The 21,925-nt window shown below is 42.1% G+C and overlaps 1 long non-coding RNA gene across 2 annotated transcripts in view; it reads left to right on the top strand.

The window, feature by feature from the left end:
• LOC130154820 (uncharacterized) overlaps positions 1-21,925 on the top strand; it is a 39,376-nt gene that overhangs the window by 7,065 nt on the left and 10,386 nt on the right. Inside the window, exons 1-2 of one of the 2 annotated variants that reach the window (XR_008823865.1) lie at positions 12,066-12,109; positions 16,603-16,721. This is a non-coding gene — a long non-coding RNA (uncharacterized LOC130154820). Of the gene's footprint in view, positions 1-12,065; positions 12,110-16,602; positions 16,722-21,925 lie in introns of those variants that run through there. The other variant, XR_008823864.1, reaches the window with a different exon arrangement.

The following is a 21,925-nucleotide window of genomic DNA, read 5'->3' as shown; positions in this document are numbered from 1 at the left end:
ATAGGTTTCTGTGTTTAAATGCTAGGCAGCCTTTTCCATGACCATTTAGAATTGAAGTGGGCCTAGCATAATACAGGCAAGAAATTAAGTCAATGTCAAAAAGGATTCAAATGACATTGCAAAGGAACTCTAGCTGCACACAGTCACTTGCACAGTGGATGACCCATCTGGCAAGTCATTAGAAGGCTGGAGAAAAAGGAAAATGGGCACTGAATAGCAAGATGGTATATGTTTTTTAGACATAGTGAATTACTGGTCCATTATCTGATAGGGTTTTCCTCTCTCTCTCCCTCCTTGTTTTTAGGTTTTATAATTTTGTCCACTGTTGTAGTCTTGAGGGCATTTTGTGGAGTCTCTGGGATTCCTCTCGTTGCCTCTCCTTCTTTCATGTAGTGGTGGGAGAGGGAAGTTTTGTCCTGTTCCAGGCCAGAAGGAGGTATTGGAGCTTGAGTGGCTGCAGTGACAATTCCCAAGTAATGTCTTATCCACCTCTTTAGTGAAGGACTGTGACCATGGAGGAGCCCGCAAACTAGGTCCTACCACAGGGCAGGCTGTGGGGCTCTGGCAAGCTCTCCTGGCTCACAGGTAGCCCAGCAGGATTTGGCCCACTTTTTGTCTTCCTCTGGTGCTACTGCTAAATAAGAATCACCTTTCCATGAGCTGCCCTGTTACTGGGAATGTAAGAAGAGGTTACCGACAGAAGTCTTAATTCCCTGCACAGCATGGAAGTAACACTCGAAATCTAGTTGCCAAGGAACAACGTTCCTCCTAAGGAATAATGAACAATGGAGAAGCCAAAAATACTATTAGAAACTATTTGGCAATATACCATGTTTTTACTTTGTCTCAAGCCTTCCTTCATCTTATGATTGCCTTGCTAAAGGTGTAGAGAACAGGATAAAATGATAGAACGGGCAAGGGGTTTAGGTCATTTGTTTCCTGCTCTACGTCACTCTTTTGCAGAGAGGACATTCCTGCCAGGGGACGTGCACATCTTTTTTGAAGTTCTGTGTCAGTCTTCTAAAGAAGTTATCTGTTGATCATGCTCGGGTTTATCTAGGGCGTATATCTATCTCAGCAGAGAGAAAAATAATTTCTTTTTTAGATCTGCCAGTCAGAGCAAGCGGCTGTCCTTACAGTGAGGAAAAACGATAGGATCCTTATCCATATCCTCTGTGACAACTTATCCCCAAGGAAGGGATGAATCTCACTTGTAAGTCGATCTGCAGGAGAAATAGTGTTATGCAGCAGTAGAAAGAATCACCTTCTAAAACCAAAGAAAATTTATCCCTGATTTATACTCTGCCTTGTTGCTGGGAGAATTTTACACTATCCACAGAAAACCTTCAACCCTTTTTTGTCTGCATAACTGTTCAAATTTAAAGAAATGGAGTACAGTTTCTCAAAGAGAGAGGTCTCATGAGCTGCATGAGACTACAGACTGCAAGGAGACACCTTCCATCTTTGAGGCCCAGCCATGGGCTTCAGGCTTCCCAATCTTATCAAGGTGTTTAGGGCAATATAGCGTCTTTAAAAAGTAAATCAGACCTTGAAGTAAGATCACAAAGCCTGCCACATCAAGTGGCAGAACGCAGGAGTAAAGGAACAGTGGCTATAGACTTCAGTGAAGACATGGGAAGGAAAAAGATAAAATAAATGATGATCAGGTCATCATACTTACAGTTTTATGAACTGTACAAGCTCAATAGAGTTTAACAGAGTGGAAAAGCCATACCTTTGAAGCTGCGGTTGGAATGCATATTGCCTTATGGGGTTAATTGAGGAAGGCCCAGTATACTGTAAAATCTTAATAGTGACATTTAAATGGGTAAAATATATATCCATTGCTATGTTGACAGAATCAAACAATTAAGCAGTAGCTTGTGGCTGTACTCATATAGTATCTTATCCAACTTTAATGTGTTTCCTTTATCCTCCCCATGTGCTGGTGCTGTCAAGCTATTCCTCTCCCACTTTTCTTGTTCATTTTTGTAACTGTAAGATGCCACTTTCCTCTCCTTCCCCTTTCTCTACTCTCAGCACTGTGTCCTGCTCCCCCTGCATTTTGCTGTAGACTACACAGGGTGCTATGTTTCAGAGCCTGTTACAAGAGAGTAGAAAGACAAGCAGCAGCACTTCCTCATAAAGCTCTGGAAAGCCCTTTGCCAAAGCTGTTGGAATGTCATATTCATCATTGTTGGCTTTGAAAGCTTACAGCAATTTGAGACAGAGCTATTGATGCAAAACCTTTATTACAGAAGGAAGCTTTAAACTTGAGAAAATACAGGAACAAGCATGGCTATAATATTTTTAGGAGGAGGGAGGAGGTTTGTGTTGCTTTTCTCAACTGACTCTTCGGTTCTGACTTTTTTTTCTCCAAAGTAATGCTTTCCTAGGATATGCCTGTGAATCTACAGTTCTTGAGGCTCACTAGCTATGTAGTCATATTTAGATTTTTGAAAACAAGTAACACATCCTTAAGGGCTCTTAAGTATACTAATGATAATGATAACTGAAACAGTGAGGGATCTTTCCTTTCTTGGGTAAAATACTTCTGCAGGACAGTGCCACAGCCTTGGCTGTATTCCATCAGTCTCATCTTCCCTGGCTCACTGTCATGGCTCGCTAGTCCGGAACAAAGCTCTCAGACTTGTTGCAAGAAATAAAAAATCTTGGAGAGAAAAAGAGTTAATGACCACAGTCAGAACTATTAGCATCAACCGAAGCCGAGTTAAAGGAACATGTGGCAGATCTACGCACTGGGCTCCCTTTGTGACTCTTTGATCCTGTGCAGCTGTAGAACAATTCAGCACAGCAACACCTGCTGTAAAACAGCTCAGTGACTGTGCTAATTGCTAAACTGAGGAAAAACAGCAATAAGTAACATGAGGGTGACCACACTGTTTCCGCCTTCAATCACTCAACAGATCAAACACCAAGCTCTGCTGCTGAGATGCAGTGAGAAGGAACAGGAGACTTGGCACTTGTGCTTGTACTTAGAGCCTGATTCTTATCTAATGCACCCAGGGGAAGAAGTGAGGGATAACTTTAGGCATTATGGGTGTTTGAGGGCCATCTTTTCTGGTTTTCCATCAGTGCAGAATCGGTACATATTTCTGATGAATGGATTTGGGGTCTTGAAGGAAGCAATTGTCTGCAAAACCCTAAATGCACATCAGCCAGCCCCCAGGTTTCTGATGAAGGAGTTTCAGTGAGGAGCTACGAAAACATTTTTTCACAAATAGCACAAAACTTCTGGCCAGGGGAGTTTTCCTGGGTGACATGTTTGGTTGGGCCTACTGTAAGAAGTCTTTAGGCAAACAAAGAGAGCTGAAAAGATTTCAGCCTGCCCTAAATGGACTGGCAGGTGCTGAACTGAGCTACATTGAAAAATGTAGTAGGCTATCTATCATGGTTGTGGATACTTATTATTCAAAATACAGGGTATTTTTCGTTATGAGATTAAGGTAGGTTTGAACTGCAGGAGCAGGATATTAGCTTACAACTTGTTTTCCCTTGCAATAGGTGTTAATGTAGTTGCTATTTGCAGGCTGCAGGCAGCCTTTTGTCAACTACAGTCATTGCAGGTGTTTTCACTGTAAAGATCTGGGAAATACAACAAGATGGAGATTAATTTGCAGGTCTTACCTAAAATAGCCCAGTCCATGTATTTTAAGCATTCCTTCCAATGTAAGACAGTGATAAATTAGAAATCCCTGCCCTGGTAAAGCTTGTTAGTAAATCTGATACGCAGTTAGCTGACAACCCTGATGCATGGAGTTTCAAACCTGCTCTTTGGAAACCCTGCCTCCTGCCCACCTCCCACTCCATTGTTAGAAAGTATATCCATCAAATTTTTACATGGGATAGCTCAGATTAGTGTCTGGATGATAGCAGCAACATTTTCTGCATTAGCAACTCTCTACAGATAATGTCCTGAGGATTGAGAGAGGGAGATTAAGTCTGAATAAATATCCCATGATATTCATATTTAATCATTGTACTTAGAGACTGTCTAATTAGTCGAAGCAACAAGTGTTACTGACATACAGGTTTCATAAAAATATATACCAAACTGAAGCAATAAGCCTTGTCCTTTTAAATTCACCTCGAGCCTGTAAGTGGCTCCCAGACAGAACAAACTCTGACCTTAGAAATGGAAACTGATGTCTGTAATGAGGGAGCCATGTTACCCAGGAACGACAAACAGCAGCTCTGGACATATCTACATGGCTGGGGGAAGGGGGAAGGAGAAATTGTCCTTTAAGTAGCTTGGTCTGGCAAATAGTGCATCTTTGCAACCCTATTAGCTTCTGAGTTTGGGACAGATTAAAGCTGTTAAGCCCATGCACCCAAGTACACGTGTTTTAACGTCACCACTTTAGAGTCTTTTTTCCCCTTTCATAAATGCCAATAGGATGGGAGGAAAGGGGGAGACAGCAGGGGCAGAAGGGACGGTTTGGGGGAGACTGCAATGTTTTTTTTTCTCTGGTTCTAGAACTACAATACTTGGCAAAAGGCTAGAAAGTGACATTTGGGGGAAGAAGGAAGGAAACGGTAAAAAAAGGCAGAGAGGGACAGAGAAGGTGGTTTGAAATTGCTAGAAGAGGCAGAGCAGATATATTACTGACGTGCTGTAAGTAGAGTGCACCATAACCAGTTCGGCTGAGGTGAGCTGGCATGTGCTTTCACAAAGAAATTTGGTTCCTCCATCACATGAGATATTCTCTGGTTGCTGCCCCATCATTTAACAGCATGGCATTCTGCTTAGGACAGAGCAAGCTGTTCTGTACCTTTAGAGACAGTGAGTACGTGTAGCTATGTCTCAAATGTTTCCAGTGTAGCATATAATAGAAAGCCTCTCCACTGTAAGCATTAGCAATGCAATTTCATAACTATCTGTTCAGACAGTGCACAGGAGCTTGAAAAACAACTTGAGACACTTTATTCCCTTCGGGAAATGCCATCCGAGAATATGTTAATCTGACAAATACGCGAAAGGCTGTCCCCTATTGGTGAACCATGAAGAATACCACCTTCGTTTTTCTTGTATGCATGTGAGATGTGCTCCTCCCTGCTGAGAGTGGAACAATCCTTACCCTCTCATCAAACCAGACAGCTGAAAAGTACAGAGACATTGTGCTGCCTCTTTTGCCTTGCAACGTGAATTTGATATTATCTGTACCACCTTTGACAAGGCACTTGAAATTAATCAGAGGAGAAATGTCTTATTTGATTATATTTAACCATGAACATTGATCAGTTGCATGCAATTTTAACTTCAGAGCTGCATGTCCAAAGTCTTTTCTAAAAAGGGCAAAACGTTACCCAGAGATACATGGGAGCGTGTATTATCTGAGTCTCTGAAAAGACCCACTCAGGGGAAATGAGGGTACATCTGGGAAATTAAGAATCATTTACTATTAAACTCTCTGTGAGAGATGGACAGTATCAAAACAAAGATCCTCAAATTATCAGTCGTTTGCCCATTCCATGTTTTCATTGCAGCTGTCTTAACTGGCCTTACTTTAAGATTCTTGCATTAATTTCGGGCAGACTGCAGACTCAGTCAAGTCTCTGAAGAGACCGTAGCCAGACCTACTGTTCCTCAGCATTTCAAGCAGCACTGGAAGCATCTGACTTCCCTGCCTGTAGTCTGAAAAAAACCCAACCACCGTGGAAGCTACATAGTCCTCTAGTCTTTTTTCAGGCTTCCTTTCTGCTACAAGAGACTTGCTGTGGCCTCAGATACAGTATCATTTTGGCATCCTTAGGGCAGATCAGTTAGAGGATCTGTCAGGCAGACTCAGACAGACTCAGGTGCACTGAGACCTCTACACCTACACAGTATGCACTTTGAAGGCTTTACTTTGGATGTAGTCTATCTGGTCCCCTAGACTGGACTTCCCCGCTGGGAATGTTGTTAAAAGCCCTCCCAAGGCCCTGTTGCTGGTACAGACCATCGCATCCCCATTAATGGTTGGCACATGTTTATTACACACCTGGCCTGGAGCTTCAGGCTTAGCTGCCTCCAAAAGCTACGTAGATGGCGTACACCACAACTGCTCTACAGACTGAACCAGCACAGAACTGCACTGCTCTGCTGACCAAAGCAATCGTCTTTATGAGTGCTTTGTAGGATGGAAGTGGAAAATTTTCCACTGTTACTGCTTGTATCTTCAATAGGTAGAGATCATCGCTTGCCAGTCCTGGTCCTTCTCCCCCTGTTTCTTGGGGTATGGTAGGTCTCCCACATTTGGTCTATCTCATAATGCTCAGATAGGCCAGCACTTCACTGCTGAAAATAATGAAACATAGGGTGAAAAAAGGAAGAAAGGCAGAGAAGAGATTTTTATTGTGCAGGACAGTGGGTTGAAGGTCAAAATATGACCGCTCCAGTCTCTCGCCTAGAGCTTGTGACAACTTACCGTTCCTCGGCTGCACAGGATCCGTGACCCCAAACAGCGCACATGCTCAGGCAAGCTCCTCTTCTCCTGAGAGAGAGCTAGGATTGCCATATGTCCCCCGCCTTTCTCAAAGACAAGAGACCTCAGCTTAGTGAGGCCACTTTACGGGCCCTGGCAGGTTTTTCTTGACCATCTCTCAGATTCATCATTCCTTCCCAAAGGGCAATAGCTTTTCCTGCCTCTCGCCCCCTAACCTTTCTGCTCTCCAGACACCCTGAGGGTCTGGGATGGCATTTCCTGGAGGGAGTAAAGTGTCTCAAGCTGTTTTTCAATAGCTTTTTTTGGAACCTGAGGAGGAATTAATATTTCAAAAAAAGTGACTGGGTGGGTGGAGGGGGGAAGCTGAATACAAAATCCACTTGTTGATTGGGATTCTGGGGTGGGAGCAAAGGCAGAAAGCTTTACAGGGAGTGTTTTCAAGTTCTTAAGAGCATGTTTTTCAAAGTGCTGTTCTTAAGCGTAAAGCTGTTAATAAGAGCACAGTAGGGTAATATAAATGACACAAAAAGCACTCCTTTATTGCAAAGCTGAATGGTTTGTGGTTTAGTAGAATTTTGTGATAAAAGAGACAAAGGAATGAAAGTTTTTCCTTCTCAAAAACTACCATGCCTAGTAACATCTTTTGCTAATAAAAAGAACTCAGCCTCCACCCCCTCCTGACATATGTTCTTAACCAATTAAAGTCCTCCTGAGGGTCTGGAGGCCTATTGACAACTTGTTCCATGTCACTAAGCTTGGTTTGCTGCCCTGCTACAGAAAAAAGCAGTGCAGTGCCTCTTAAATGGTGTTTGTGTTAATAAGCAGCAGAGGAGATGGAGTTTTGCAAGCTGCCAGCCTCCTACCTGGGATCTTCATTCAATCATTTATCTTTCTCTTTGTTTTCCTTTCCATCTTGTTCTTTGTCAGCAGCAGGGCTTACATACCAACAGGAAGAGATTCGGTTTTCTTTTGTGTCGTAGGAAATCAATTGCTGCTGCTGCTGTTGTTGGGTTTTGCCTTTTCGTTTCTTGCCAATTTGCCCTGGGCAGGTTGGAGGTGAGAGGCTCTGAAGTGTGTGCATTTGCCAAGAAGGTGCACAAGAAAGAGGTTGCTATCTGTGAGCACATGGAGAGGGGAAAGAACCTGTGGGAAAGAGTAACCGGTGTCCCTTAATGTGAAACCAGTCTGTAAAATCTTTATGGAAAGGTGGAAATCCTTTTCTGTGCCGACTACTAGTGGCCCAATTCTAGTCCAAATAATGAAACCCTCTTACCGTAGACCTGTGGGTAAGCTGCGCAAGCAGCATTAATGCCAATATCATTCCAGCTGCAGCCCACCAGCTGGTGCAGCTATTTGTAAATCCAAGTACACTGTTGAAAGCGAGGCAGTGTCTTCCATTAGCAGTTCAGTCACCTTCTCATCCAAGTGTACGGAATCCAAATAAAACTGACTTCACTCCCTTTTCAACAGGAGCATTAAGAGCAGAGGGTGTCACAAGTTCAAAACATTGAATTGAGGTTCTCTGGCTGTATCTTCCTCAATTGTTCACTTGGTGGCAAAATCTAAGGATGAAACCATGCAGCTCTAAAGGAGGAGAATGTATGACCGTAATGCCTACAAAAGGGCTTTGTAGTCATTTCCCATCTCTTTTACAGACTGTGTGGAAGGCTTGGGTGGTATCTGGCACGGTTTCTGTGAGCCACTGAGGTATGTAACTCCCACTGAATTTAAGGGAAAGGCCTTATTAACTTTTTTAGGAGCTCTGCCATGTTTTATTGTTAATATACAAAAAGAAATGATAACAATTCCAGGGCTTTTTCCCTTTGTTTTTGTATATTGCCTGTTTAGATCTGCGTGTTCCTTGCTGAATGAGCTTTTTCCAACCACACACAAAGCTCAGCACAAGGAGGTCCCATCTTTTAGCACCACAATAGTTTTAGGTATAGCTCTACTGTATGGATAGAATGTCCTAAGCAGTTGGTAGTCCTTGAGTTACCAGGTTCTACCACAGCACTCACAACAGAATACCTTCCCTCTCTGCCCAGCCACTGCATCCATTCCTGATCACACATCTGGTACAACAACCCTAGGTAGATCACCAATGGCTCTGTAAGACTGCACACGTGAAGGAAGGAGCTGTACCCTACAGCATGACTCCAAGGCTACTCTGCAGCATGGCAGAAAATGCCTAATATAATGTTTCTTTGGTCTTTCTTTCATTTCTCTGACTAAAAGCAAACCTTTGTCTCTGCCACTGAATGCATTTGTTATCATTAGTCCGTTGCCTAGTGCATATACAGCTGTTTTTAGCCTCCATTTAAAATGCAGTGAATTTAAATACTGACGTGTAAAGTGCAGCAGGATAAAGATGCACTCGAGCAAACATACGTTTAGTCATTTATTTTTCTACCAGCAGTTTTAGAGAGCTGTGGGGTTTTTTTTAATCTAATCTGTTCAGGCAGTGGTCTCAAGAGTAAAACCTTCTGCCTCGGCTTGGTGTTGATGCTTGGTCAAGTCTTAAAGCTTCATGGTTTTTTGACAGTGCACTGAGTCTGAAGCTTTGATGTCTAAGGCTGCTGCCTGCACAGAGTAAATCATATTTTAAAGTTTATCAGTACAAAGAGTGTGCCTTTCCTGAAGACGTACACCCATGCATCTACACACAGCATCTTTTCACTTCTTTTAGCTACCTGCAAATTTCTTTAGGATTAAGTGATTCTTTCACTTACTGTTCCCACACAGACATTGCCATCTTTAATTGAAAGCTCGCAGCACTTGTGGACTAAGGTAATACATACTTGTGCTTAGCAGTGCCAGTTGAGGGCTGTAAGAGAAACAAAAATGTTTTCTCACTCCACTACTATAGCCACTGTAGCTGGTCCGCGCTGGCTACATATCCCCATGTCAAAGCTGTGGCTGAGACTGGTGGGACTAAAGCGAAGGCCAGATCTGTGCAGCAGCAGCTCCTTACTCCAATGACAGTGTTGGCTCGCTCTGCCCTTGTGTTGTGAAATAATTTAAGTTTCTCCCACGTAAACCTGTAGCTGTCGCAGAGGTGACTGACGGTGACTTTTGGTGCATGAATATGAACAAGACCAGCCTCCTCAGGCCTCTGGGAAGCCTGTTTCATGGGTCAGCACAATTGCTGTGTCAAACACACTCCTGTGGCTGCAGCCTTGCTGTTCCCCTTTTGGCTGGGTCTGGGGAAATGTATGTGCCGCCACCCCTGAAGCACAGAGCGCCACCAGTTGTGAAAGTCCAAGTCTGCCTTTACACAAGCTAATGGAGCACATCAGGGCATAGGATTAGTGGGATTAGTGGCATCAATGTCTGAACTGTAGCTGCTCAAAGCTTTCTCCAGTTTACAGATGACTGCTGGCAGGAAAGAGCCACGGCTCCCCGTGTGAGGAGCAAGACACTGACTAAGCAGCCACTTTTCTGTTACAATCATTTTCTCTTTTCCCAAACATGCTTTATATAAGAAGCAGATAGTACGGTTTCAACATGCACATGTGCCTTTGTGCCAGATGTAAACTTTTCAAGTAACTACTCAAACCAGTGATGCTTGTGTTTTGCACTTGCCTTTGTAGGTTTCCTGGTTTCCAGCCACACCAAGTGAGAGCACAGTAGAGCACAAAGATATTGTGCAGGCCAAAACGAGTGCCGAATTTCTTTACACAAAGTTGTAAGTGAAAAAGCAGCATCCAACACAATTTAGCGGACCTGGCACTGAGGGCTAAATATGTTGTTATTCAGTTCAGCTTCTTCTGAGGAGACACTGGAGAGGGAGAGTGGCTGTGGAGGAAGGCTGGAAGTGGGAGTTTCTGATGAGCATATGGTTCAAGACATAGCCACCCCTTGCCCAAGGGCCCTTAGAAACACGAGGCTGGGACTCTGAAGAGCTGAGAGAGCAGAACTTTGTTCCCAGCACAAGCGAAAAATCTCTTAGTGTAGTAAAAAATTAAACCTAATCCAACATTACCTGCAGTTATGAAGGATAATGCACAAAAACTGCTGTTCCAGGTGTTAATTGCAGTGTGGCATTTCAGGAAGACCTAAAGAATGTAATTCCTGTCAGTGGGACTCCTAAATCCCATCAGTGCTCTAAAAAATCTTCACTGGCTTCCTCAACCATTAGTTACCATTGCCAATGTCTTCTGAGGTCTTTTTCACCTACTGAGGAATGTCTGGAAGTTCTCAGGGCAAAAATAAAGCAGAGGGGTTTTCTTCTGTTATCTTTAACAAAACTCTTCCTTTATCAGTCATTCCTTTAAAAGCTGGGATACTCTCTCTTCAGCACCTATCTGCAGTTGTTACCTAGAGGAAAAAGCCAAGTATTCAAGCTTTTTCATTCTCTCTTCAGAGTAGCTGCACAGAACTAAGATGAGAAGTATATTGAAATACATTAGTAGCACAGAAAGCCTCCACCTACTCTATCATCTCGGCGTTTTTCCTTCAGCTTCTATTTATCTTCTTCCTACAGGTTCCCTGAATGAAGAAAATTCTTCAAGAATTCATGATTCAGGCTGTGGGGGCAGGAGGTAACTAGGGACAAGGAAAGAAAGGGCAGGTAAAACATAATTAATTGTCTGTACACATCTTTCCCTCAGCCACCTATATAACTCTTTCCTATGGAAGTGTAAATGCCTTGGTATAAAGGTCAAGATATTAGCGCGCTAGGCATGATTCAGACAATCTTTGTTCAATTTCTGCTATTGATGCTTTGTATGACCTGAGGTAGGTCCTTCATTTCTCGCTGCCTTAGATCTCTATCTGTAAAATGAGGATAAGCATGTTTCTTATCCTTTTTTCTAGCCTATTTGGACTGTCAGCTCTTTAAGCCTTGGTGTTAGGTGCGGGTGCAAGCACCCACAGCCATGGCTCTCAAAGTATGATAGGAATGCAAATATGTAAGACTGTACCTGATCTTAAAAAACTGAAATTAGAAGAAATAGCAGAGTTTATCTGGCCTTAGTGTTACTGATTTTTTGATTATTTGTACTTTTTGTATCGATTGTATTCTTTGTGTCTTTTGTGTTGGTTAACAATCCATGCTTTTAGAACAGTAAACAAGGTATGGTATGAGCCCTTCTGTAAAGAGCAGGGTTTTCATGATAATCTTAAGCCACCTTCAGACCACCGAACCCAGTAAAAAAACTCCCAGGTGGCAGATTTCTTTGTAACTACAGCTTTGGGCTGTAAGGACTTTCTTTAGAAGTGTCTTGCTGGCCAGTGTTTACAACAAGTCGCTGGACTACAGAGATGACAGGCTGATCTGGCATTGAATTCCCTGTTGCCCTCAAAGGCACTATAAAAGAGTGTAGCAGAAAACAGTATGCTATTTAAATTCACAGTGGTAACTGCAATAAAAGGTTTAAATATCCCCATGAACCAGCTTCCTAATATCTTAATATCCCATCAATACTACTTCACTAACACCCCTGCTGTAACGGAGGGGAGCAGTCAGGGGCAGACAGGTTCCAGCAGCAAAGCTGGCAGGAGATGTGTTTTCCCCCTGGCCAAGTTCCCACCTACCTTCTTGCAGTTCATCACCCCGTCAGCTGTGTTGATACAACAGTATATCATTAACAGTTATTTTTCAGGCTGTTCATTTCAGGACTCCGGGTTACGGCTCAGCCACACACGCAATGAGGATGGCACAAGTGAGGTGTACCGGGCAGGGGGCAGGGGGGGCCGTGCGGAGCATGCAGCCAGGGAGCGGGCACTTCTGAAGGCTGGGCTGGCTGCGGGACCAGGGCGCAGTGCAATGAGCCAGGTCTCGCTGCGTGCAGCCTGATGTCCTCCTGTTAGCTGTGTGTCAAGGAGTGTACGCACTTTTCTAAACTGGGTGCCTAACGAGCTCCTAAGGCCATTCATGGCATAGCGTTCCTCGGGAGAATAGCTGCACTAATTCAGATGTTCATCTCACGGTATCTAGGGGTTGGCAGTATCGCTAAGAAACATAAGACATCAGGAAACGTGACACACTGTGACAAAGAATGGGGGACACTGAACAGAGACCCTGAGAAACCATAAACAGGGGAGTCAAATCAAATAGGAAGAATTACATAAGATGACTTTTCATGATTTTTTCTTTTTTCCTTTTATTCTTTTTTAGAGGGTGAATGGGGGCGGTGGTTCACTTTCCAGCTTGTAACCTATAAATTTAACAGTGAACTTACTAAAACATTGTTGAACCTCATTACGCCCGAGTTACCAAAACTGACTTCAATTTGCATGCTTGTGCAGAAGCTCATGCTAGGTAGAATCACAACATTTATGGTCTCCAGATGGTAGCTGTTTTGATAGATGAAGGTCACATCTTTTTAGATCTCTTTGTTCTGTATCCGTAGGCAAATTGGTTGAGATTTGGGGCTGCTTTGAATCAGAATGAATGGCTGAATGATGGAAACTCAGCTTCCATGTGGGACAAGTGGGTAACGACTGAGAGCTAATAAGGATACACCTATTGATCAACAGATTGGACAATGTCAGCGAGCACTTTTTTAATCAGAAAGAAGCCATACCTGGGGATACGTGCTATGAAAATTACTGGCAGGGGAAGGAAGTAATTTCACAAGGAGAATATTGCTAAATTTAATCTTTCCAACAGAAATTCTGGAGATAAACCCATTAACAACCTTCTGCTTCTCTTTGCATTATTTTTCTTTCGTAGTTGCAAAGTTTAAGAAAGCATTTCATCTCTTACGAATTATATAGAGTGTTATGCCTATTTGTCTACTTATTTCCATTAGCAAGGGTAGAAAGAATTTTTTGTCAGTTGTCGTATCATTAATCCTGGGCTTCTAGGCTTGATTTGACTATTGTGAATAGAGTCACTTCCAAAATCTATTTGAAAATTATTGTATACATGCTTTTCTTGTGCAGAAAAATTGGTCAGCTTTCTGGCAAATGGTGTGCATAACACCCAGCTGCACTCTCACATGTGGAGCACACAGTCTTAAAATGACCGAATCAAAGCCCAGGAGAAAGTGCAGGCTGAAGAGAGCAGAATGAGGCTAGATTCTCAGAAGGGAGTAATGATAAGAGGTGCCTAGAAGAAGATCTGGCTTTCAGCTAGCTTTGAATGTCTAACCTCTGAAGATCAGAAGCATTTAGATGTCTCAAACCTGAGCCAAAATGATCTTCACTCTGGAGTTTCCTCACTGATTCTTCTCCTCTCTTTGGGCTGATGACTTCATTTGTCCCACAGGTCCTTTACCAATGCGCTTCCATATCATGCCTGTACTCCTTTCATCTTGCCTCATTTCCTGAGAGAGCTAAACTACTTGGAATTCTTTTCTTTTTCCAAATTGAGAGTTCAAAGGATGGATTTTTAATTAACTATTCCTGATAAGTGGTTTCATTAAATGAACAGAAGGGAAATTGTTCTAATAACCTTCTGTGTTACAGAGAAGTGGGCTAGTGAATCCAAGATCTTATGAATAAAAGGGCAGCCTCCCACAGTATTGAGAACTTCCCAGAACTATAGTATGTTGGTTTCTGCAAAATGATGTGGATATTTTGGGCATGCTGCTGCACCTCTGCTTTGTTGAGATCAAGATGAGCTGCACTGCTAAAGACAGTGCCCTTCCTTGTTCACAGTGGGGATTCTGCCAGCGTGGTCGCAATGGTTCACTAGAACTAGGACACTTTCTCCACAAAGAAAGGTCATACACATAGAGCCAAAACCTTAGTGCATCTCAAGCCTCTGGGTTCATTAAAAGAATATTTTTACAAGAAAATGCAGTATTTCCATGCACTATAACTATTTCGGGGTACTGTACATGTTTGTTCTAGAGCATCCAGTACAGTTCCTTCCAAGATAATGGGAGTATTGCCGCTATACTCTGATCTGAACTGCGCCAATAAACACCATGGGGCTTCCTAAAGCTGTGATGGCATCAGCCATACTCTTGAAAAAAGGCATGCAGACTTGTGAAGGTTTTCAAATGATTATTAAGATAGATAGGGTCAGATTTAGTCTACTGTGTTTAGAGGGTAAGACTAGCATAGGAGAGTCTGTGATGTATAAAGCTTAGGAGTCAGAGTAGTGCCTACTCACTACTGGTCACTGCGTCAGACTCCAGAATGCCTGCAAACTTCCCTGAGAAACCAAAAAAGGGCTACTAATAATGGATTTTTGTGTTAACCTTTTATATTGTCCTTTTCAAAATTCTGTTCTGTAAAACGAGTTATATGCTACCAGATAATTTTCCTAAAGTGGTTACACTACGCACCAACAATAGTTATGCTCTTTGTCTGGACCATCATTTCAGAATATGCTTTAACTGCATCTTCTACAGGCTATAGCCACTCAGGGAATCTTTCAGAGACACAATTCACCGCAGACAAGCCATCTCTTATGTGTAATCATTCAAAAGGAAACAAAACAAATTGAGAATGAAGGCGTCAGTTGTCTGAATGTATCCAAATTCCTCCTCCTGGGAGAAGGCAGAAAGACGGTGGCCGTAATCTTGCTGCAGCTTGTACAACACTTAGAACACTGATTAACACTTGTACACATATTGTCCACAGTTTCAATGGAAATTCTTTGTGGTTTCTGTGGATATTGTACCCCTCAGGTGAGGAATTCACTGAGGGCGAGCAGCTACAAGGAAGCAACAACTAGCTCAACGGCATTGCTGCCCCAGACAGCTTCAGCCCAGGAACGCAACGTGGCCAGGCACAGCTTTGGCTGCAGCTCTGTGGTTTGTACTCCGCTGAAGGGCATAGTGTGAATTTGAACTTCGTCAGGCCAGAAGGGCCTAGACTCGGTTTCCGACATTTTGCAGAGGCCTTTAAGAAACAGAAATTAGCGCTGGGAGGCAGCACCAGCACAGCAGGGGCTCCAGCAGTGTTTTCCATTGAGAACCTGGGCAGAGTTGAGGTGCCTTTCCATGTAGCCCTGGGGTGTGATAGCAGTTCAGGTGGGAGACAGGCACCTTTCTGCTCCACCCAAGGAGCCACCCAGCGTGCAGAAATGCTCAATGAGCTCTGGAGTCCAGCACGAAGGTGCTGGATGAGTTAAGTGATGTTCGGGAGCAAACACTGTACATCACGGTCCAAAAGGATGGCTCCTACCTTCAATTTAATCCCTATTTAGACTGTTTGAACCTTTGTGTCCTCATCCATAAAATGAATTTAACAGCATTTTCCTGCCTTTCCAGGCAGCTGGGTAAGCACACAAAAGTAGGTGCCTTAGTGCTAATGAGCTCTTATGAATAATGTAAATGAGTACTGTCTAGATTAAAAAGCTACGGGGGCTTTTCTTTATTTTGCTGAAAATAACTGAATCACTAAGGTCAATTTTGTGGGGGTATCCCAGAGGAAATATTTATATTTTGTGGAGGAAAGAGTGGGGCCAGAGCCCATCAAATGTAGAGGTATGTGCATAAATATGCATAGGGCAGTCTGACATTTTAACCCTGGTGAACCCATTTGTTTTCGTTATGTTTTGCTTTATTTTATTTATATTTTATTTTATTTTAATTTATTTTATATTATATTGTATTTTATTTAAGTTTTTCCACAGCACAAAGATTCAAGTAGAGGCAGCCGCACTACAAGAAAGCAGATGCCTCAGATCACTGTCTTTGGGCTCTGGACCCCAAAAGTGATGGAACAATTCCAAGTCCTTTCCATCCTCCCTTTTTCAAAGAAACAGAGGGTCAAATGAGAGAGGAAAAAAAATAATCCCTCTTTCATAGACAAATTATTTAACCCAAATTCACCAATTATTATGATGTGTGCTTATAGACTTTGACTAGTGTGAAACATGGGCACTTCTACTCTCTAACAGATTATTTGCATTCTACAGAAGAAAGGACAAACACAAGTGTGAACTGCGTATGTAAGAGCAGGCTGTGCCTGCCTGCCCAGAGGTGCAGAGGAGCCATCCTTCTCACGCCTGCTTTGCCTTTGCCCTTTACTCCTGTGTGTATCTCTTCCTATACTTGTGCCCATTACTAATGGTTGATGCGGTAAAATGTTAATTTGTGGCAGGATCAGGAAGCAGTAACTCCAAGCAAGAGAGGAATATCATGGTATAAAATTACTTGAACTTTAGATTGCTTCTTGGGGCTTGAATCCAATGGACTTTATTGCTTATAATTTGAAACTGAACAAACCCACTTTTCCTGGTTTTCTTTCCCAGGTATTTGAGGTACGATCTCTTGAAGCATCCTTTATCACAAAACCAGCTGCAGAGAAGAAGCGTGAGATGTACAAGGCTTTCTGAGATTCCCTTGCAGCGACACCAATCGTGTGATTACAGTAAGTATGTTTATGTCTGTGCTTCGTACCAATTTCCAAGGTGAAGACTATGATTTTATTGTGTATTATTTATAAAGTTCCTGCTAGGCCTAATGCTTGCTTCATGAGAAATCACTGCTGAATATTTGAACTGGTCTCATTCCACTTAACAACCCACTTTATCAGCATAATGTCCACAAGAAATCTGAACCCAATTCATACTCGCATAAATTTTAACTGTTCCATTACTTTATCAGAAGATTGGCCTTCCTGGTTGATAAATACCTTCCTAATACCTGTACTGAGTGTGCCACTTGACAAGAGGGTCAGGGTTTCTTGCATGCAGATGAATGTTATTTCACCACCGGCATTTTACTCTGGAATCTTTGAACTCTTCTCAGTTTTTCAAGTCAGCAATTGGATCATATTTATTTAGGTCTGGATGTGCAAATGTATTGATTTGTATCCTGTTATTGTTTTGTGCCTTGTATTTATGTGCTCTAATGGACTGAAAGTGTTTCAAAACTGAAGGGGATTAAAATATAGACCTTTTTCTCTGAGCAAGTGTAGGGGATATTATCAACCTGAAATCTGTTTCAAAGTGTGAATTTACAGCATATATATATATATACTGTTATTTTAAATCTAGAGATACTCTGCCATCCAGTAATTGAATACAAAGCCATGAAAAGAGTAGACAGAAACTAGCATAGAGAGAGGAAACAATGAAGTTGGCAATACGAACCCTTGTCAAATGTGAGGAATGAGCTCTGAAACAAGTTCTGACTTTGCCTTAGCATCACTTGCTTGGTCGAACAATCTCACCCCCTAGCCAGACATAACCATATGGCTGGTGACAACTTTCCATTAAAGGCCTGTCTTGTTTATCACCTCCTTTTACATATGGATAAAAAGCAGTCCTGTGATCTGCCTGTTGCCTCTGAGAGGTGTTTGTGCTCCAACTTTAAAAGACTTGTGTGCCTAGACTCACCCTCATCCCTAGCGGTTGAAGTTTCCAAGCCCAGTTTTAGTGCTTTGAACCCTTGTTCAGCCACTGCAAACCCTGAAAACTGGATCGAGCCTGTGTTTTCAGCAGTTCCTAGGTACTGAGGATGGGGTTTGGAGAAACTTAGAGCTCAGCTCCTGGCAGTGCTGAAAATGTCATTGTGCAGTTGACTCAAGGCTCACATGTTGCTGCACCTGCTTTGGCTGCCCACTTACCCAAGGGCATTTCCAGAGCATGGCTACACAAATACCAGTGTTGTGTCATGCGCCTCAACTATCGAGCAAAGAACCTACCATGTTGTAGCGGCGCCAGTCACACTTTACTAAGGAGTCCCGGCTCCCTTAATGAGCGAGGGAAAGGTGCTAATGATCCAATCCCCTGTTCATTCTTGAGCTTGCTTAATCTGGATACAACAAATTCGATTATAGGGCTTACCACGTGTTTTAAGTTAACTGGATGTCCTCATACGCATGGCTGGGCTTTCCTAGTAATTCTGTACAGTGCATGTATCCAAGGCTACATTCAGTGGCTCCTTGCAAATCCCCACAAAGCAATTACTAGCCTTTCTACATATTCAGGAATTGTCAGTTTCAGATGCAATTAAAGTAAAATTGCTTTCAGTAGATACTTGGCTATGATGACTTTTGCTGGTCATAATTCTCCCTACACTTTGTTGTTTCTTCAGATAAAAATTATATTTCTCTTGTGCCCTGAAATCTTAAGCTCACTTTTGACCCAAAGTATCCTCAGAGAGTTATAAAACTTAGATGATATAGCTGCACATTACCTAGAAATGAACATTGTGAGAATCAGGCCAGGAAGATGAAGACAAGAGGTATGAATTAATGTTTTAATAATCTTCCTCAGATTAGTACAAGTCATACAGGCAGGGATCCCAGTAACTGCTGATGAGCAATGCAGCTCCTCCACTATGGACTGATATTACTTTATAATTCTCCAAGGAGCTGACACTCTAGTGTCTGCAAGGGCAGATTGTCACTCACCTACCAAGAGAGTTGTGACCCTGTCCCAGCAGTATGGTGCAATTGTGTACTTTGGACAAAGCTGCTACTTACAGTGCCACAGCTTTTGCTGAAGACACAGAGAGCCAATTAGTTTATTTTTACTTCTATTTAATCCTAGGTTATGCAAGACATTCTTTTCTATCAGTCCAGGGTATCTGCCATTTTTATAATGGAAAGTGAAGACCTGTTTAATTCCTGATCAACTAACACTATGTTTGAAGTACAGCTGTGAATGATGCCACTTGGTTCTACAGTCACATGGTAAAATGCTTGTTGGATCAGCATCTTTGACTGAACCCTCATGGTGTTATCCTTCTCTGGTACAGAAGCCAACCAGTATGAGACATTATGCAGACCTGCACAGCGCCAGTCTTCCCACACATACACATATGCTGTCAGTCAAGATCTGCTATGATGGCTCCATGGTTGAAATAACCAGAGGAATAGTGTCTTGTTTTTCCATTTTAGAATACAAAGAATTGTCAAAGACAGTGTAAAGTGGCATCCCCCAACACTACAGAAATAGATACTAGAGAAATGGATTTACCCATTATAGACTAAGAGGCTGTCCTCTGGCACTGTGCAAGGTATAGGACTTCCCTGAACTGTTCTTTGCACGCAGCTTTTCTCTAGGAAAAACACCTTGTCTGGTTTTAAAGATTTTGTTCAATGATGGAGAACACGGTACAATTCTTGTTTATTTGTTCCCATGTTTACTTACCTTCTCTGCTAAAAATGTGACACTTCTATACATCCAGCCCACCAGCCTTGTTAAAGCTTTGACTATGGGATGGAAAACTTCCCATTTATCTTCTAATTTCTAATCCTTGTTAGGTACTTGCAGTCAGTGTTCAAGACAACACACAGTAGTTTTGTGATGAGATTGCACTGTTAGAGATGTACTGTTAGCCATGCTTTTCACAGACTCTCAGCATTATTCTTTTGGCTCTTAGAACCATTTTCAATTTTTCAGCACCAGTTTGATGAGACTTACTGAAAAATGACAGTACTGACCCAGACGGCTTCCCACCGTCCCACTGGGGCTTTCAAAACAGGCAACACAACTCCCATTCCATGCATGTTCCTGTCAATATTGTGACAAACACTGAAAAGGATTTAATCTTACATACTTAAGTACCTGACTGCTGTTGAGATGGGTGCAATGTCACAGTAATAGCATCCAATGAAGCCGGTCTGCCCCAGTTGACTCTATTCCTCCACTTGGGTGGTCCAGAAAATTTGGCTTCAGAACATTTAGGAGTACATTTGCAGTGGCTGTAGCAGATACAGCCTTCTCAGAAAATTTCACTGATGTCAGTAAACCAGAAAATTGGGAACAGGGGGCAGTTAGTACAAGAACCATTATCACTGCAACCTCCTTTGGTCTCTTTGATATACGCTCTTGATATGTTCCGTTGTTCAAAGCTACCTTCCAGTTCATCAGCCATTGTTAATCCAGCTCCTGGTTGATGAGTGTTTAAAAAAGCCAGTTAACCAATAAAAACCTCAGCCAAGCTCTAAACAAGCATCTGGCACTGGTTGTTTAGATGTGTCTGTGAGTAATGGCAAGCTGCAGGAAAGCCAAGCCAGTATTCAGACATTACTTTTTGGCAATGCGATTTGCTGTGTTATTTCTCTTCTGTATTAGCAGAAAGAGTCTGGCTTTTGTTTTTTAACCTTGTTGTTTCAATGCCAGAACAGTAGAAATATAACAGAAGTTAAAACAATAGCTCTTAAAAAATGTGATATTTTCTTTCATCTCCTGTTTACTAAGCAGCCTTGGTAGTGCCATTTCATATAAAGAACTGCAGAAGTCACAAGGTCCAGAAATGCAATAATTCCAGCAATGACCGAAAAAAAAAAAAAAAAAAAGACCTGCTTTGTCTTTTTATTGACTATAAATGTGGTTGAAAAGGCCATTCCACATCCTCAGCTGTAACTAGTTAATTATTTTCTGTTGTTTTTTGTAGATGTTTCTAGCCAACATTAAGCAAAAGGTACATTGTGGAACAAGCCATCCATACAGTATATGCCATAATTACTGTTTAGCAATTTCACACTAGCAAAAATTTATTAAAACTTCATGACTCATTAATAGTAAGTGATCATAATCGCTTAATAGAAAAGGAAACTGAGCTAATGATAGAAGTGCTGATTAATGATTCTGACCTTAAGACACGAAGCCAAGTGAAATTAATGTCACTGCGTGCTGAAAGTTATTGTCAAGTATAGATAGTTTGCAATCAGAAGATACCCCCCCACACCAAAATTTTGTAATTTTTCAGCAGGAAAACATTGCTTTGCTATACTGAGTAGCATTTTTAAAGATCTCACTGCTACATTTCAAATAAGCACAAGATTGACTCATTTATTATAAAAATTGGTTAAAAGAAAAAAGTTTATGTAAACATGCATATATATGCTCACTTCAGGAGGAAATGTCACAGCAATACTTAATGTGCTAGCAACCAAGGGGCATTATATGTAGCTATTTATCTCTTTTTTGTCAACAGGATTTCTTTTATGAGCTCAGGTTAAATATTATTCAAGGGAATAACACGGTACAGCTCACCAGTCAGTTGCCTAATCACATATCAGATACTTGGGCACCACTGACCTGACAGGATGACTGTTTCTACAGCCAGCTGTGTGCCTGGAAAGCATCTTCCTTAGCTTCGCATCTGGCTGCTTCTGATGCCCACTGGGGCTGTAGCAAGTGGTGGCATTTGCGGCACAGCAGGCATCGGACTGCACCGAAAGGTCTTGTGCCCAACCACAGGTCACAATAATGTGGCAAGGTAACATCAGTGTAGACCCCAACGTGCAAGGGTGAAAATGTCTGAGGTAACATGGGTAACAGGTTGTAAGTGGAAAAGGCTCATGCTTCAGCAGTAAATTTTTATATTTTTTTTTTCACATTATTTTTTTTTTTCACACGTGCTTCTTTCTTCTTATGAAATGAGACGTTACTTTAAAACAGTCACTGGGACACTAGTTTTTAAATATACCACAGCTTCATGTGCTACATTTTAAGGAGAATTAAGGTTTTGGAGCCCCTAACAAATTGGTCTGATCCCATCCCACTGCAGAGGTTGAATGGAGATGACTCAGCCTTTCACCCAAGAAAGCAAACTTCTTTCTCTGTGCCAGCTCAGGTTGCTAGCTCTCCCAAACTCAGTTTGAATAATCTTCCT

Source organism: Falco biarmicus, chromosome 9 (assembly GCF_023638135.1).
Source record: "Falco biarmicus isolate bFalBia1 chromosome 9, bFalBia1.pri, whole genome shotgun sequence".
NCBI lineage: Eukaryota > Metazoa > Chordata > Aves > Falconiformes > Falconidae > Falco > Falco biarmicus.
This window is presented reverse-complemented; position numbering and strand designations above follow the sequence as displayed.